Source organism: Pagrus major, chromosome 16 (genome assembly GCF_040436345.1).
Source record: "Pagrus major chromosome 16, Pma_NU_1.0".
Lineage (NCBI taxonomy): Eukaryota > Metazoa > Chordata > Actinopteri > Spariformes > Sparidae > Pagrus > Pagrus major.
This window is the reverse complement of record NC_133230.1, coordinates 18,858,969-18,867,240: the sequence shown is the minus strand read 5'-3', so window position 1 is coordinate 18,867,240 and position 8,272 is coordinate 18,858,969.

Here is an 8,272-nt window from a genome sequence, read left to right as displayed (position 1 = left end):
GTAGGCGCGAGCGACTGTTCTACCGGAAAGGCTCCGTCCTCCTCAGCGTCTATTGGCCAGCGGGGCTTTCGGGGGACTAATGGGAAAACCAATGAGCTCTCACAACCGAGCCTGGAGGGCGGGGCGGAATGGTTGGTGGGATGATGGACGGAAATTCGGGCCAATGGCGTGCAGTGCGCAGGAATCCACTGCCCCTGAAGTGTTGTCAACACAGAATAGCACACATTTACTTATTTCTCCCTTTGCCCACTAATAGCAACATTACAGCAGTTAAACATTTCCAGACTGGAACAGTAGTTGTGTTTCATAACTTCGGCACCAACCTGTGACATTACTGTGAATGAGAAGTGGAGTCAGCTAAAGGTTTTCTGTCTTTCGGGTCACGAGTCCTCTTTGTGGTATATTTGTTCTTGATGACTTAACACCCACAGGCCTCTTTGTAGCTCGGATCTTTTCTTTATTATACCTTTGCCAAAAAAAGATCTGCTCCCACCACTAAATAACCTCTTTTTGCAGATTCCAACTGGTTTTATGTTGCTTTGTGAAGAAAGTGAAGTCTGTGTTACCCTTCATGTCGCTGATCCAGTGTGAAAACAACATTCCTTTGATTACTTGAAAGCACAGCAGCCCCATTTGTCATGTTGATTTCACAAGGACTGGCGTAATTCTATGGTTCAGCACTGCCGAGTATGAGCCTACTAATCTGGTGTGAACTAGTGATCTAATTTGAATACTCACAATTTGAATACTCACACGTGGGCTGCATGAGTGCTCACCCACTTCATCTAGAGTTTGTGTGTGACAGAGGTAGTATACTTGCCAAGACCAGCCTTCGGATCAGGCTGGTTGTAGACATAACGTATAGGCTTCACTTTAGGATGTCAAAATATGAAAAAATGATTAACCTGTGCAGTCCATATCCTACACGATGCCTTTTGTTACTCAAGACTTGTACGTCTTGTTATCTGTCTTGGGACCGATTGATCAACGCTCCAGTGATCAATAGAGCCTTTTTATTGTCCTGTCCTTGAGAGGACCTTTCTACATATCCCCCGAAGATTAACATCCCTGATCAATGGAACACACACAAACCAGCTACCTCCAGTTTCTCACATCCCGCTCAGTGTGAAAATAAACCACAACTGGTCCGGTTTGATTTTAACAGCTGTTGGCTGAAAGAGGCCCCAGCTAAATCTGAGCCCTGACCTTGGCCCTCATTCAATTTGTCCGCTTACTGCTCACCCACTCATGTCTTTGTAAAAAAGTAGTCCCCAAGCTGGGTATATGAATGCTCAAACAGCTGCACTATGACCCTCTGGCTGCAGTTTGTCATCACTGCGTTGGTACAAATGATAGTAAATGTCTGCTGTCTGTCTGCCATATCACAACCAAACCATGAAGAGTCATTGTTTTCCCCAGTAACTATCGCCAGGTAACGGTGAAACAACTGGAATCACTGTGGAAACTCTACACCACAAAAGTAAAAGAAACCAGCTGATGGAGGAGGCAAAGAAGATGAAGAGGGAGGTAAAACATGAGTGAATGGACGGGCATTTACTCAACATAGAGCACACCGTTGTGACAAAAACTGTCCCCCCGCTGATATGTGTTTCCTCTTATCAAAACCGGTTTCTTGGTCAAATTGGGAATCTTAAGGTTGGTTTTTGCTTTGGACAGTAGCCAGGCCATTAGGGGTAGCCATGTTGCTAACGCCAAGTCCAAACTCTTTGTATAAGTGTGTCCAATAAACAGATAACAAAACTAACTCTGGTGATGTGTTTGGACAAGTTTAATTGAGACAATCTCTCTGAGACACATGTCATACACTTAGAACATATATACAAACTGTAAACCTGCTTGCACAAATCACACACATCACCTCCAAAATATTTGCAATCAGTCATACAACCCCAGAAAACAGTATTTGGGAGTACAGCAGGGGACAGCATTAAAGCAGAAAGACGGATACAGTTGCCTTAACAACCAGTTCACATCATGTACTGGATCCCACTTCCCTGCCCTTCAGCCAGCATCTACACAGTATGCAACAGTATGTTATTTCTATAATTATTGTTGAGCTCCAGCTGAGTTCCAAACAAACCAAGTCTGGTGCTCAAAAATGAAGGCTTCTGCAGGTCTGATAAGCCAGATTATATTAATCATCGGAGCTGGGGAAAGTTGCAGACACACCCATACCAAGGCAAGGATGCAGATCATTACTTATTGTCCTTATCTGTGTTGGAATCAATTTATTAAAATGTACAAGAAGTGATCATTCAAGAAATGTCCTAAACCTGTATTTCAATTTGGACTTTTATTTTGAACTGCACATCAAACTGAAAATGTTATCCCTTGGTTGGATTTAACAGCTTCATATCTGAAGTGCCACACTAGCATATCCATTGCCTTCTGGAGTGTCTGATATTTACCATTTCTTTATCATACTTTCAATCAGTGACCATAGGAAAACACAGATAGTGAGGTTTTTGCATAATGGCTTGTCATTTGCACCTCTGCCAATTACACAAGACATGTAATATTAGTCCTGTCATCCGAATGGTCTGCAATATCAGTGTGCTATCTTGAAGCCGGACTGATAAAACATCCCTTGAAGTCAAACACTGATAAGTGATTTTGGTGGATAAGAGCATGCAGAAAGGCAGAAGGAATGAGAAACCCCATTTTTTATACGCGTTGGAGATAGCTAAATTGTTCATGGTGTTGACTTTATGTTTCTCTTTTATTTCTTCCCTTAATCTTTGAATATAAGCGATGGAAAAAGTCACAGACTTCCTGCATCAAAAAGAATCTGGCATTTATTCTGAGCTTTGAAAATGGGTTTAGTTCTTATCTCAGCGGTGCGCATGGTAATTTGCACCTTGCCTAGCGCTCATTCTTCTGAGTTGGGTCACATACTGCGTCGGTGTGTGCGTGGATATGTGTGAGAAATAGAAACGCAGATTTAGAGGAAACAAGAGAAAGAGAGAGAGACAGGCAGAGCATACCTAAATTTGTGAGAGTGTGTGTGTGTGAGCCTGTGCATGTCTTCTGACAGCCCGAGAGTAAACAGGAACGATATTAATCCCCCCTTTTGCTCCCCCTGCCCTTGTGTTTTCGTCATTTTTAATAACACGGTTTCTATTCAACAATTAATCCAATTAACAAGGATCCAGATAATTAATGAACATGCGTTTAGCCCCTTTTGAAGAGAGGCTGTTAGCTCGCTCACAATGAGCTTGGAGAGCGCCCTGGGTTTTCAGCTGAAAGTACGCTTGATGAAGACAATGGGGCCCTTGGTAGGGGCCCTGTAGCTAGTTGTAGCCTGCCTCGGGGGCCACAGCCGCAGGAAAGCGAGTGGGAGACTTTCGAGGTGAGGCTGTGTGCGATAAGGGCCGTAGCTCTGGAGGAGGTGAACAGAGGCCCTTAGGCTCTGATAACAGGCATACATACAAACAAGAACAACATCTTTCCCTTTTTCTTTTGACTTACTAGTTTGGGGACTGTGGGGAAAAAGTGCTGGCAGAATCTGGGTCATTTACATTTTGAGGAAGGTGTGAGCACAGCGCAACAGAAATAAATGTCCTTCTAGCAACCACAGCATATACAGAGAATATACAGAGAAATACATAATGTACCTATTATTCATTTTAACTCGTATCATAAGCATGACATGACAAATGCCCTACTTGTGCTCATGTGTCCATGCACTGTTGCTTGTACTGAATAGTGTGTGTGCATTTGTTACAGTCAGTGACTGAACATTATTTATCTGTCTTGAAATCACCCGAAATAAGAATCGTAGACAATAAGGATGAAATGGGTGGATGAGTGAGTAAAAGCAATGGTGGTACATGTTGGGATGACATGAAATCAACCACTTTCCCCTCGTTGTTTTACTTTAGTGGTGTAGAGATCAAATTTTCAATGTCAATATATTGATCACACATTGCAGACAATTTTGGGATCATAAAATCCAACAATTAAACAAAGTCCCAGTGCGGCAATGTAGGACTTATTGTTCACAGAGGCTAACAGGTAGCACTTATGAGCCGAGATCAAATTACTATTTTATGTGCGTTCGGTTGTCTGACAATAAACAGCAGTATGTCAGTTAGAACAACTAAATCATGTCTTTGGCAGTATTAAACACATTATAGGTGATCAAGAAGGCAGGAAGTGATAGAACTGACACTGTGTCTGCCACGCCCCTGACTAAATATTGTTTGTAATGTGTAATTGTGTTATTTGCCAACAAAAAGAGAGCAAAACAAAAAGAGGAGATTTAGCACTTTTCTCAATGGTTCAGGAGATTTAGTGTGGATGAAGAACTACCTGATTCAGATATAGACACGTTCTCACATACTGGAAAGACTCCTAGAAATAGATGAGGGGTGGCACTAGGGTGTCTGTAATTATGACTGTTTTGCATTGATATCAATAGTACATGTTTTTGGAACTATCCACAATATCAACAAAACAGTGGAAATCAATATACATGCAAGCACAGAGGAGTACAAAGCAACTCGCCCACTGTGAATACTCCGGACAATGACCTGCACATGGGCTGAGTCACATATTACACAGACTTTGTACTAGGGAGCTGGCAGGGTAAACTCTGTTTAATGTCCAGGCCAACTGATTTGGACATGTGTATTCACACAAATACATGAGGGCATCTACTCTGTTTTATTGTATTTTATGTATCTATTGTAGCTGTTATTGCACCTGCTCAAGGACTGCAGTTGAAAATGAGCCAGGATGACTAAACTGGCACATTTACAGAACTGTTATTAATGTACTATTTCAGGGTAGCAGTGCATGTGTGAAAGGGGCTCTAGAGTGGATGTAATCTCAGTCTTGGTGTGAGTATTCACCCGTTTCTTCAGAAGCCTATGGGTGCTGCCATGACAGATAACTACTTTCGCCGGCGGTTTTCTGTTTCCGGGTGCCCTGCAACTGCATGGCTGACCGCCGCCGCCAAGCTAGCCCAAAACAACTAGCGTTATGTCATAAATGCTAAATTGTTTTTAAATGAGCTCAGGTACAACATGTGCCGTTGTTGGTTGCCACAACAATTCAAGAAATTGAAGGTTTTTTCAGAAACTTCTTGTGTAGAACATCAACAACTTCGACAAACATGTCCGTGCCCTGCGCCCTACGCCCTGCACCATCATCGTCAGTGCGACACAAAGACAGGCACGATGGAGGATAACGAAGGGATGGATTGGATCAGCTCACTTGGAACCTCGATCCAGGTGATACCTTAAAAAAGTACCTGTCGTGCCAAGCAGGGCATAACTTGTTCTACAAGACCAAAAGCATCCATGTGTCCCTTGGGCGCCACTGCAGCTGTGAGTTAGGGGCCTGTCTGGTGTCGGAGGTAGGTAGACCTCTAGCCATCATGTTATATTTGACACCTACCTGCTGACTGGATTGTAGGGTTATGGAAGACCCAAACGGATACAAAAAGAAGGATTTTCAAACCTAGGTTGCATAGCTTGGACCCAGCTTGAGCCAATCTAGGGTTTCTTTCACAGGCTATTGACTTATTTATGGTTACTAAGTGGAACAGAAAAGATACAGGCAGTAACCTCGACAGGAGAGAAGAATTACGCTATGACAGGCTTGTTTTGAGAAAGAGTGTATACTATTCACACACTACTATACTTTAAGTGTCAGCTGGAGGAGTGTTACAATGAGAAAAATCTATCACAATTCAATCTGAAGCTGCAACGTTCCTGCATCTCAAATAACCCATTCTACTCTTCACCATTCAGTATTTTGTTAAAGGTCACCTTGGGTGTTGTAGGCTAGATGCTCCAGTGGTTTGGCAATCTGGTGATGGAAATGCCTGTTGGCATGCCTGTTGTCGCCCAGACAAGGGGGAGAGAGGGATTCGGAGGGGTGGGGAAGTGGGACAGCTGGAGCCACTTGTGATAGAAAGCTCTGATGGGAAAACATCACCTCCAAACTCTCACCTCGAACCTGCTAATCATCAATCAACAGCAGGAAATGACACGTTAGCATTTTACAGTAAGGTGGCACTTAAACAGGCCGAGGATAAACAAGTTTCACCCACTCGTCCTTCCTCATTCCTCCCCTTGTGGAGAGCACACCGGTGTCAATACGGCTTAAAGAAGTCCTGCCGATGCTACATCTGTCCTCGCCAATTGTTAACAGCGTGGATCCATTCCTGCTCCTACTGAAGATGCCCGTATTTGTTTACTCGCTTGTTCGCCTGTTTGTGCACGCCTGTCAGCCCGTAGCAGGGGAAGAAATGAGTGTTTGTGAGTGATAAGACCTGTAGGAGAGGAAGAGGTGAAGGAAGAACAGAGAATGTGGGAGAGGGGAGAGTGACGGAGAGAATCCTCATTGATCAAATCTGTTCAGAGGAGAATTGATCCGGAGGTCCACTGCCGGATCTAAACACACATAGAATCACAGATAAGAGAATCGCTCACGAACCTAAACAGTGAATCAGGATGTAAGGTTTTAAGCAGTTTATTAGAATTTTAAAGGGTCTCCACACAAGGAGAACAGAATATGATCTCCTGTTTCAAACTGTTTACATTATTCCTCCACCGTTGAATTAAGCCTGTGAATCAGACACCGGGCATATGGAGAGGCAGAGAGATAAATCTCCATTGTGCTGTCCTGTCTCGCACATGCTCAGTAGGTCCCAGGATGAGCGCGGTGTCCGCCGGGCAGACGTGAACAAGACGAATCATTCCCAGGGGGGCATTTATTTCTGTTGCACGGCACCATCTCCCTCATTGCTGGTCCTAACAATCTGCCTGTTGAGACTATAACATCGGCATAAGAGAGACAGCTCAGCAGAAGAAAGAGGGACACGAGGAAAAAGAGGGAAGGAAGTGATAAAAGGGGAAGACAGATGAAGACATCCTGAGTGCTTAATAAATCCTCCCTCTGCACACGGGGTTACAACATGCAACACTCAACCCCAACTTTGATCATATTAAGCGTGAACCACATGGATGAATGATTTGATTTTCAACACACAGAGCGGGGCATTCACATTCGGCTTGTTTGTTCAGATAAGGGAGCGTGGTGATGCCGTTAAGCGCCAGTTGTCGCCTCGATTTTCTTCTGTTTCTCACACGTGAGGGAAAAACAGATAACCAAGTAGTGGAGCATGTGGCCCCCCTACCACCACCACCACCACCACCTCCTCCTCTTCTTCTTCTTCTTCTTCTTCTTTGGTCTCTCATTCCCTTCTCTCTGCAGCTGACTGCTCCTAAATCTCGGGTCTGGCCGGAGCTAGACAGCTCTCTCTACCAGGTGACACAACATCCCACTTCCCTCCATCCATCCATCGCGTCGCGGCCCACACAGCCTCTCCTTCCCTTCATTTCTCTCGGCGCTGGATTCATCTTGGACCGCCGCTCTGTCTCAGGGCTCGGGCCTATGTATCTCGCTGTCTCCCTCTTGATTCAACATGTACTCACACACAACGCCAACATTTTCACGCCGCCTTTCCTCTCCCATAATTGCCTTTTGATTCCCTCCTCAGTTTCCTCTCTACTTTCCGAAATCTCTTTTTCCCCCTCCGTCAACAGAACGCTATCGGCGTGTTTGTGTAGCTTTTGTTGCACAGCTCACCGCAACACAAAAGCCTTTGTTGGCCTGCCACCACTGATGTGGCGAGATCGAGATGCACAAGGACAAACTTGAGCTCCGTGGAGCCGGCTTTCAGAAAGTCACTGTTCATTCCGAGATAACGGCTCAACACGAAGGCCGGAACTGCTGGTGGGGTGCGAGCCAGACACAGATGTAAACAGTTGTCTGCGTGGCCGCCTGTATGAAGTCTGTACATAAACTGTCTCATGTACCTACAATGCTTAGAGTTTCCGTCAGTGAAATGGCTTCTTGCATGTGTCCCTCAGAGGGTGTTATTGGCTGTCTGGGGGGCTGTGGCAGCTGTTGCAAGGGGCTGAGCTAGCTAGGCTAATAATAACCCCGGGGGCTGAGTGAGTGCCCGCGGGCCCCACATCGTCTTGGGTTGACCCCCGGAGTCCAGTTGCAGCGGAGAGTGAGGGTTAGGCCAGGTCGATTAGAGAATGTCATTTCACCCTTGTAAGCCCAAGGGCAGGTGTGCAGGAATGCTACACACTCAGTGGTTGACGCTGGAGTTGTAACACTTTAAACGCACCACTTTGGAAGCCTGTGGAAAACACGTTTGTTCACCTTGTGGTACTTATAGTCTTGAGTTTATAAAGGTTGATTTTCCTTTCCGATCTTCATTTGAATGGTT